This window comes from Vespa velutina, chromosome 4 (genome assembly GCF_912470025.1).
Source record: "Vespa velutina chromosome 4, iVesVel2.1, whole genome shotgun sequence".
Taxonomy (NCBI): Eukaryota; Metazoa; Arthropoda; class Insecta; order Hymenoptera; family Vespidae; genus Vespa; species Vespa velutina.
In genome coordinates this window covers 9,788,112-9,799,345 of record NC_062191.1, presented here as the reverse complement: position 1 = coordinate 9,799,345, position 11,234 = coordinate 9,788,112, and the positions used below count along the sequence as shown (strand labels likewise).

Here is an 11,234-nt window from a genome sequence, read left to right as displayed (position 1 = left end):
AGAAGATTATTTATTATTTTATGTGCATTTGTATCAAGTACAAGAAGTGGTTAATCATTTATAAAATATCTTTAATTTTCATCAGAAAAGGATGAAAAAAGATATTAATACTCTCTTATATCCTTTGTTTAAGATGATATTTAAACGAAATTTTTGCAAAAAATAGTTTTCATTACTTCCGAAACATTTAAATATACTAGATACGCTATAATAAAAATAGAAAAATATATTTCTCCATGTTAAAGGTTTTACGCGGTATTTAGCTTCCAACATTATCATAAATATCTCGATAGAAATATTTTCGTGAGAGGATAATAACGTGAGGTGGTAGAAAAAAGTAGGTCTTTTTTTTTTTCAAAGTAAAAACAGATGTTCGATGTTTCACAAACTAATCGTAGTTACAAGATCTCCGATTATACGTCGACGTTCAGATCTCGACGATTATCTCTTGGTAATCTTGAAAGTGACGTTTACGCGGTGCGAAGAGAAAGGGCAAAAGGGAGTCGGTGGTGTGTCGCGTGTATACGCTTGGCGCACATGGGGTATTTCGAGCGAAAAAGAGAGAGAATGAAAGAGACAGAAAAAGAGAAAGAAAGAGAGAACGAGAGAGAGAGAAAGAGAGAGAGAGAGAGAGAGAGAGAGAAAAAGAGAGAAAGAAAGAAAGAGAGAGAGAGAGAGAGAGAGAGAGAGACCAGTAAAAGGAGGAAGGAAGAGGAAGAGTCGTGTACATGGGGTCCCATATATACGCGTTTGGTTTCTGTGGAAGATGAGAGAGTGAGGAAGAAGTATAAGGGAAGGGAGAGGGGAAGAACAGAGATCCAAAGGAGAACCGCGCGCGGGCAGTGCACGCGCAGCCGCCGGGACGCGCGCATCCCGTGCTGCTTTTGCGCTCTTACGAACGTTCCGGAGTAGGAGCCCGCGAAATCACGATCCTCACTGCACTGTGCAATGTGCCATCGTCAAGGTGTTTTCTCTTGATATACTGACTAATATATATATATATAGATATATATATATATATAAATATATTATATATATATAAATACATAGTACATGAGTTGTATTATAATAATTTAATCGTTAGTCTGGATATTTTATTTTTTTTTTTATGGACCTATCAAAGGTGAAGAACTACTGCCTTTAATTTGATCATCGTCCGAAGATCGAAATTTTTCGAAAATATTTCGAAAATTAGTTACTATATCGAGAAATTAAATACTTACTACAGGATAATAGATAGTCTAGATTAAATTAGATTAATTGCAAGCAGTGTCAACTATGGAGTTTCAATGTCGTAGGGGATCGGTCGTCTATCCTGAAAAAGAAGAAGATGAAGAATTATTGAGAATGTAAGGTAAAGACAAGGTTGTTAGGTTGTGTCCGTATTATTCGCGCGCTTCTTCTTCGCCACGTGGCGACATACATATATCAGGCACGTTGCACAGACCGACCGACCGTCCGTATTATTTTGGTACCGGGTATGCGTAAAATATCGTGAAGTGTGAGTAATATAGTACGTAGTGTCACGGCGTGCTGCGTGCGCGAATGTTCGCACGTGTTACTCGTGTTATCCGTGTTATTCGGCTCGTAGAGTGTTTTCTTCCTAGACTATCTATTTGCTTCTCTCTCTCTCTCTCTCTTTCTCGTTCCCTTTTCTCTCTCTTTCTCTCTCTCTCTCTCTTTTCCTCTCTCTGTATCTATCCATCTTTCTCTTTTGGTTTTCGCCTTTTTTTTCATCTTTGTCTTTTGGCTTCGGCAACTTCGTCGGTCGGAAGCTCCAACAGAATTTCGTGGAATTCACGATCGCGAATTCGAGAATGCTCTGGCAAAACCGGTTATCGTGAGACTCGCGAGGAAGAGGACCTCCAGCAACGACTTCGGATGGAAGGTATAGACCGATTGCGAAGGGCAAGATATGTCGACAGCGAGATACGACGAGGTAGAAGATCGACTGATCGACCGATCGGTGATCACCCATGATCAACAGTGAACTTACGGTTGCGTACTGTTTATGCTTCTATGAAGGCGGACGATCAATGTATGCAGCTTTGGCTTCGTCCTACTCGATCTAGGATATAACAAGGACGACGACGAAGAAGACGACGAAAACGACGATGAGCCTTTGTGGAGTTTCCTCAAATTTTCCCTACTTCGCTATGTCCATCACTGCGAACTATTGGTAAGTCTTATAAATCAAATATATTTATTATTTTTTTATCCTCGTTATTCTCGATTAAAAATTTATTTGTACTTTTAAAAGAAAATGTTATATATATATATATATATATATATATATATATATATATATATAATTCGCCTATTCACGTTGGTGTATTCAGAAAATTATGGCAGCTTTTAGCGCTTCACTACGTTCGCGTGTTTTCACGAGAAAGAAATATCTAATAAGCTTTATGGTTATTGGGTTTCACGCTAGAAAGAAGATTCTTCTTTCTTTCTCATCCCGCTTTTTCTTCTTTTGTTTTTATTTTGGTTTTTTTTTTCTTTTCTTAAGAAAGTATCCATAAATTTCTTAATGCAATCTTCTTACGTCCGATGCTAAAATGTATTTATGGTGATTCGAGTGTTATAACTCGTTAAGCTTTTCCGCACGTACTACTTCTGGGTCCGGTTTGAAGGATTTCCCGATATGTTTGTGATTTAAACGAGACCCGAGTGATAGACTACTACTTTATCTTAAACATTATACTCGCCATTAAATATTTATGAACTAACGATCCTTACCTTAAATATGCAAAATAATTCTGCTCTGGCTCTGATGTAAATATACAAACAAAGCAGGAGGGATACGGCAAGAGGATTAGCATATTTCATATCCTTCCGAAGGGATTAATTCGGGAATGTTTTGAAAATGACGGAAAAGGTTTATCGCACGGAGATAACGAGCCGAAGGACAATCGGAAATACTTCGCTAGAATGAGTGAGATAGACGGAGACCGACTACTTTATCCTGGCGTCGATATTTCAGGCTCATCGTACTGCTTTCATTCGACCCGCTTTAAACGTCAATGGTCTTTCTCTATCTTTCTTTTTTCTCTGACTCTCAACGTAGTCATTCGGTCGAGTATATCTTGAAGTATATCCAGTTCGTTGGCCGATTCGAATCTTCTCCTATGTATTCACATCTTTCGTTTTACCCTATCAATCTCACTCAATTTTTTCTCTTTATTCGCCTTCCTTATCGCAATACCATCATTGATATAACCGCACATTGAATTAGAAATGCCGAGTGATTTTCATTATACTCTTAATGATTTCTTTTGGAGATCTTTTCGAAATTAATTTACGATATATGCGATAATTGGAAATGTTGTAGTTAATTGAAAAAGATAGAGACAGAGATACAGAGAGGGAGAGAGAGAGAGAGAGAGAGAGAGAAGTAAATGCTCTTATGTATTCCCTATTTTCGATTATAAAGTCAAAAAATAAACTTTAAATGGGAAGTAAAGAAATTATATAAAATAAGTTGAATTATTTCTTTTCCTTCAATATTTTCTTATTACAAGCAAATAAAGTTTATTATTGTTACGCGGAAAATGTTTTTAAGATAAAATGCTACTCGTGTTTATAAATTAATTAAACGAAATTTTGTATTACTCTTCTCGATTAATAATATGTTCTATCGATAGAAAACAAATATTTCGAAAATATCTGAAATAACAGTGCGAAAATATGTGATTTAAAAGATAAAAAAGAAAAAGGAGAGAGAGAGAGAGAGAGAGAGAGAGGGAGGACGAGAGAGAGAGAAAAGAAAAAAAAAGTAAATCGGATCGATGAAAATGTTGGCAAAATATACGCTCACATACATATATATCTTCGTACTATTTTATTCAGAAAGCGTCCGAAAGTACGTCCCATTAACTGTAAAACAATATTAGTTCGGTCGAAATGGTTCCACGGTCTTTATAAATAATTACTGGTATAAAGGCTGGTATCACGTAGGGCATAAACAGCGACCAAGAGGTACAGGTATACGTTGCTCGAATAATGTCGGTGTCTGGCACAACTAAGAGGGTGGAAAGGAAAAGAGAAATAGTGAGTGAGTGAGAAAGAGAGAGAGAGAGAAGATTCTGAAAGTTACTAGAAGGGAAAGGGAGAAAGAAGAGATGAGGGATAGGAAGTATACATATCTACGTATATAAGGGTAACAGAGATAGAAAGAGAAAGAGAAGAAGATTTTGAAAGTTACTAGAAGAGGGAGGGAAGAAAGACGAGACGAGGGATAGGAAATATACATATCTACATGTATAGGGTTAGCTGAGAGAGAGAGAGAGAGAGAGAGAGAGAGAGAGAGAGAGAGAGAGAGAGAGAGAGAGAGAGAGAGAGAGATAGTGAGAGTGAGAGTGAGATTGAATGAATGAGTGAGAGAAAGAGAGAGAGAGAGAGAGAGAGAGAGAGAGAGAGAATACAAGCGACTGAGAGTTTCATTTTGAACGAGTATTCTCTGCGTCCGAACGACGCGTCCTAATCGGGCAATATTAGCTATTGACTCTGGCTCATGGGGTTTACCGATGGTAGTGTAGGCGATGGTGCTGACCATCCGACTGAACGAATGACGGCGACGAGGGCTTTTCGATTCTATCCTATTGAGAATCAAACTAAATCCGACACGTCTCTTCGTCTAAATTCGATTAACTCTTGACAAATAATTGTTTTCGATGAATCCCAATTTTTTTATTGCCTTTTTTCTTTCTTTTTTTTTCCCCCTTTCGTACTCCAGATCTTTTTCTATCTTACGTGTAAAATTTAATCCCATTATTTTGTATCGGTTGAAACGTCCTTTTTTTTTCTTTATTTTTTTCGGAAGAATAAATAAACGAAACAAAGGCGAAATAGTCGAGGATTTGAAAAAATCTACCATCGAAGGATGAATGTTCCTCTTTTGAAATTTCATCATTTTCAGTTTGAAGAAATCGTACAGGCAATGGCTGTAGTTTTTACTGAAAATTTGATTTTACGAATGCATGGAATCAAATTTGCTTTCGTTCGATTTGCGGTCTTTGGTGGTTATCCGAGTGTTCAATATATGAGGGCAAGAAAATTCGATTTCAAGGATAAACAAACATACATACTTTTATTGTGACCGATAATATATACTTTCGCGATAAATAAATTCTACCATTATTGACTTATTATTTATAATATATATATATTTATTTATATATTTAATATATATATTATTATATTTATTTAGGATGTTCCAAGCGATGTATAACTTTGTCCGAACAATCGTAATCTCATATTAAAATATGAAACCGTGAAAATTCTTTTTCGTCTCACGTTTTTGAAATTTAATATAAAAACATCATATATAAAATTCAACAATTATATGAGAGTAAATTAAATATATACAGAGATATTCTATTTAAATGATGTATTATATAACAGTCAAATAAAAGTATTTAAATAAAAAGAATATATACTACGTGGGTATATAATCTCATGTGGAAAACGTTGATAATGTCACGTTCTAATGATTTCAACCCACTAATGCGACCGAATCTTTCAAGCACTTTGAATTTCACATGCGATCACTGCTGGAGAATAACTCGAATCATATTACGCGTATTAATACGCGAACGCACGAGGAGAATACACATTGACCCGAGTGGAAACGAGAAACGAACAACAAACGAACGGGCTTACCGTAATTCGATCGTCCAATTTGCACGAGCATCCCGAAGGCGAAAGATGCACACACGCATCAGCCAAACTGATAGAATCACCCCCTGGCGATGTTCCCTTTCTCTCTTTCTTTCTCTCTCTCCCTCTCTCTCTCTCTCTCTCTCTCTCTCTCTCTCTCCTTTTCTCTCTCTGTCTATCTACTCCACTTTCTCTCTTTCTCTGTCTCTATGTCTCTTTGTCTCTCTCTGTCTCTGTTTCTCTCTCTCTCTCTCTCTCTCTCTCTCTCTCTCTCTTTCTCTTTCATGTACTCTGTAATTATTCATTTTCGTACGTGTAATTTGATTGAATTTAATTGCAAACAATGGCGGGTTTGTGGCATTCGCCACATGTAACAACGTGCTTGCTCTGTGTTGCTACCGGGTACACACATTTATGGATATTACTGTTCTGGGCTAACGCAAACTATGATTTAATCTTCGCCGACGACAATAAACTTCCCTTTCCTGATATCGCTCTCTACGAGATTGGTTTATCGATTATGGACACTTGTATCATTGTCGTTTCAGTAGCTATGCAAGTACTATCACAACATATTCTAGGTAGAATGTAAGATAATTACATGTAGGATGAATTTGACTTTATACATAACATATGTTGGGTATTTCTCATATTGATGTTTCATTCGCATATCATGTAATATGTGAAAATGTGATAGAAAATTACTTTCGTTGTTTTTCCGTGAAAGGAAAAAAAAGAAAGAAAGAAAGAAAGAAACTAGCTGTGAAATGTATCACAAAGTTTTATCTATAGAGATCCATATCAATGCCCGTACGATAGATTTTTCTCAAATCAAAGTGAGAATTCTATTGATAAAAATCTCGTGTATCGAAATGAGTCTGTCTAACGTAGTAGAATCTCTCTCGTTGAATTCAATTACATTTCGTATCTTTTATCGAACGATACGAAACATTCGATGAAAATAAAAGGAATTTCGAATAAAAGCGATCGCTATTTTTATCGAAAAGAAAGAGGAATACAGGTTAGATGAAGAGGAATGGTGAATAAGGGTGAAAAAGGGGTAAGTCCGTAAAAACGAATAATACGACGATCGTTGTTTGATCTTTGCTGTTGCTTTTTCGTTGAACGATTCTCTCGATAACTCTTTTCTCTCTCTCTCTCTCTCTCTCTCTTTTTCTCTCTCATCCTTTTGAACGTTGGCATTGCTTTCGCCAATGTTTCTCGATGAGACCACGAAATACACGCGCACACATTCATACATATACACCCACGTTACACGAATACATAGACGTGTGCACATATACACGTACATATATATACACTATAGATACACATTACACATACACGTATACATACATGTATAATCACGTATGATATATAGTACTCATGTATTGCAATTTTTGCACGAGCCATGTCATGGTGTCATCGATTATCGGTTTAATTTCAAATTTCGTGTTTCGAACGAAATCGTGGCCGATTACCCGCACCGTCGACTGTAATTACCGTGATGGCGATGGTACTGTCGGCGTGCCTCCACGTTGTATCGTTAAATTAATCTGCCCCGCGCTATCGATATATCGTCGACAGCGTGAAACTCGCACGTGCCTGTTTTCTCTCAACTTCTTCTTTTTTTTCTCCTTCTTTCTATTCTTTTTTTTTAGCGACATTGACAGCCGAATTATCCGATACTGTGAATAATACCTATTAATACTTCTCTATATTTCTTTATATGATGTACACAAAAATGAAAGAAAAAAAAAGACAGAGAAAGAATAGAAAGAGAGAGAGAGAGAGAGAGAGAGAGAGAGAAGAGAGAAAAGAATTAGCATTTATATATCCAGAAATTAGGAGAAATACGTTATGAATTATTGGTGTGTATCAATTAAACAAGAATTGGCAGTGGTTAACAATAAGATGTAAAAAGAATTGAGTGAAGGGGAAAAAGAAAGGTAAAATGAAGCGAAGGAAAAAAATTTATCGAAGATGAGGGAGGGGTGGAGGAGAGAGTGTTCGAGTCGAGTTTGGATATAATATTGACTTCCGGTCTCTTGATCGTCTCTCGTCGAGTTAAATTTCTACGATAGACTAAATTGCTGTTGCTGGCATGCTGAACGAGGAAACACTGCTACCATGCAAGTCATCGACCTCGTGCTATTTTGCGAAAGATTACGTTTGTTTAGAAAAGAGGAAGTATGAAAAAAAAGAAATAAACAAGTGGAAGGGAGAATGAAATGGGGAAGGAAAGGAAAAAAAAAGGAAAAAAAAAAAAGAGAAAAAGAAAGAGTGGAGAAAAGAGGGGGATACAGAGGAAAAGAGGGGGAGGGAAAAAAGCAGCATCGAGTGGATTCGTTGCTCGTTAAGGAGGTATATCTCCACCTGTCTCTGTTGGCTTGTGTTGTACGCAATCGGCTTCTATTAACGTTGTGTGCTAGTTAGCGCAGTCTCGAGGAAAGTGTAAAGAGAGAGAGAGGGAGAAAGAGAGAAAGCGAGAGAGAGAGAGAGAGAGAGAGAGAGGGAGAGGGAGAAAACGAAAGAGAAAGAAAAAGAACTTGAATGCCACGGTGTTGGGTAATCTATAATGCTTGCGAGCATGGTCGATGCGCACTAGTGGCAATTATTTCTGGGACACTCCGTCTTAGGAAACTACTACTGACCTCCACCAATGCCGTTAATTAGGATAAAACGTGACTGGTACTATACTCGTATTTCTTTTTTTCTTTCTTTTTCTTCTCTTTTCTTTCTATTCCTTTTTCTGTTTTAGTATTTGTTTCTCTCTTCTTTTCTTACCCCCATTTGAGCGACGAATTTCTACAATTTGTTTTTCTATATTCCCTTTAATTCCAACAATTGTTCTTCCACTTCTTCTTCTTTTTCTTCATCTTCATCTTCATCCTCGTGATCTTTTTCTTTTTCCTTCTCATCTTTTTCTTTTTCTTCTTTTTCTTCTTCCTCTTCGTTTATTTTTTCTTCGTTCACCTCGTTTACACGAAGAACGGTGAAGATTTTTATCTGAAAAACTTTGCGTGATCCTAATCAAAAATAAAAAGAACAAGGAAAAGGAAATTGGCGATATCGACAACAAAGTAATTTACGTTCTCGTGCGTATTTCCCATTTTCTTTTTTTTTTTTCTTTCTGTTTTTTCAAGGAATAAGCTCTTAGCTAAGTGCATCTTTTATACATGGGTCAAGTCATAAAGAGAAATGCTGTTAAGCTAAAAGCAGTCTAATGAGTTGGTTCAGTTTAACTTCGAACATTTTTCTTTATCATTTCACTTATTAACCTTATATATATATATATATAAAACTATCAGACGGATGTATATATATATACGCCTGATATAGTTTTCGTAATTTTCCAAATGATTTTGAAAAGTTTCAGGAAACGTTTCGGTTTTTATCTCTTCTTATAGATTAGATACTCTTTACGTCGGACGAGCCCTGGTAAAGAAAATGCAATGATCGACAAAGAATTTCAAGGGTTTAGGCTGATACCGTACGAATTCCAATTTTTTAAGCCGTTTTTTATAATCCTATCATCGTATTATCGCGATGAAGGACGCGCGGCGTGTCGCACGAGATAAGCCAAACTGCACTCGCGCGAGCAGGAGGTGGAGAGAAAAGAAAAGATAAAAGAAAAAGAAGAAAAAGAAGAAGAAGAGAGTGAGAAAGAGAGAGAGAGAGAGAGAGAGAGAGAGAGAGAGAAAGAGAGAAAAAGAGAGAAAGAGAGAGACAGAGAGAAAGGAGAATTCAGGCCGCGAAATTGACACCACCGACTACCTACTTACCACTACTAAGAGTGACTTTAGCGTCTCCTCCTTCTGCAAGCTCAGCGTTCGCGTGCGAGAGATACTCTGTTTCCATCTTTCGACTTCTTCTACTACACTAATGGTGCATTCATCGCGTAATTAACGTTTCGTAATTATAACCGTCGAGGAAAAGTAGACAGTGACGTACGGAGAAAGATAAAAAGAGAGTAAAAGTAAGGGTGCGTGAGAGAAAGAGAGAGAAAAAAAGAGAGAGAGAGAGGAAGAGAAAGAAAGAGAGAGAGAGAGAGAGAGAGAGAGAGAGAGAGAGAGAGAGAGAGGATTCATGTACTGGATTCGCACATTTTTCTCTTAATGTTATGACTTGAGTTTTCACAACGTGAATATGATGCTTCCACTTTACCTAAGAGAGAGAAAGAGAGAGAAAGAGCAAGAGTGAGAGAGAGAGAGAGAGAGAGAAAGAAGGAGAAAGGGTGTTACGTACATTATGAGCCTTTCGACGACGGACCAAAGTGTTGGTCCGACGTCCGAGCGTTCATCGTCTACGTCCTAGGTGGTATGTTTCGCGTCTTAGCTTCTCTTCAAAGAACACCCACACACGCTTTCTCCGTCCTTTAGTTTTCTCCCTCTCTCGTTCTTTCTGTTTTTTTCTTCTACTTCTTCTTCTTCATCTTCTTCTTCTCTTTTCTCTTCTCTTTACGTTTCTTTTTCTACTTCTCCGTCGTCTCACACGCTTCTTCTTCTCTTTAACCCCTCCTCCCGTCTCGTCTCGTCTCGTCTCGTCTCGTCTCGATCTCGTTCTCCATTCGTCGTGTTTGCCCTCCCTGTCTGGCAACGACGTTGCTTACGGACCATGCATCCTCACGCGACAAGCACAAGCACGGCTGAAGGGATTCTTTAAGTTGACGCCGGATTACTCCCGCTCGGTACTACCGCGATACCGATATCCACGGTTTTTCTTAATTTTCTTTTTCCGTGTGTGTTTTTTGTTTTTGTTTATTTGTTTGTTACTTCTTTTTCTTTTTCTTTCTTTTTTTCTTTCTTTCCTTTTTTTCTTTTTTTTTTTTTTTCTCTTTAAAGAAGAGACAGAGGGACAGAAAGAGATGCTCAAGTTCCAGGCAGATTCACACAGACTACCGAGAATGAGAAAATTCTTTTCTCCTTTTTCTTTTTTTTCGAAATGATGTCAGACGTTTATAACAAGACTTTTTATTTTGTATCTTTCCTTTTTCTCTCTTTTCCTTTTCCTTTTTTTCTTTTCCTTCAAACCGTGAAATGTTCGTATGTTTGTAATACCAGTACGATGAAAGGTACCATACGAGAAAAAAGAAAAGATATAAAACAGAAAAAATATATGTATATATATATATATATTTTTTTTTTTATATTTTATATTTTTTGAAGCTTTTCAATCTGTTTTGCGCTTAGGTAAACCGCAGACGACCTTGTTGATCATTAACTACGTCGTTTGGAAAGTTTTGCGAATAGATGAGAATGAGAAAGAGAGATATAGAGAAAGAGGGATGGTAGGAATAATAACGGTTGGACCAAACAGGTCGGACCAACAAAGCGGATAATGTCGAAAGTTGGACTAGAACGGAGCCGACATATTATGCACGGTTCTCACCTTTGACCTTGCTGCGGTTAGCAAAGACAGAGAGGGAGAAAGAGAAAGAGAAAGAGAAAGAGAGAGAGAGAGAAAGAGAGACAGAAAGACAGAAAGATAGAAAGAGATAGAAAGATGAAGAAAGATATAGAGATAGAGATACATAGATAGACAGAGAGAGAGAGAGAGAGAGAGAGAGGGAG

General features: G+C 37.2%; 1 protein-coding gene across 6 annotated transcripts in view; it reads left to right on the top strand.

Annotated features, from left to right (window-relative positions):
- Nucleotides 1-678: 678 nt before the first annotated feature.
- The window catches only part of LOC124948844, a 434,489-nt gene continuing 423,933 nt past the window's right edge, over nucleotides 679-11,234 (top strand). For 2 of the 6 annotated variants that reach the window (XM_047493074.1, XM_047493069.1), the window contains exon 1: nucleotides 823-2,179. The gene's annotated coding sequence lies outside the window, so the exon portion shown is untranslated. Of the gene's footprint in view, nucleotides 2,180-11,234 lie in introns of all 6 variants that reach the window. The other 4 variants (XM_047493071.1, XM_047493070.1, XM_047493075.1 and 1 more) reach the window with 4 other exon arrangements.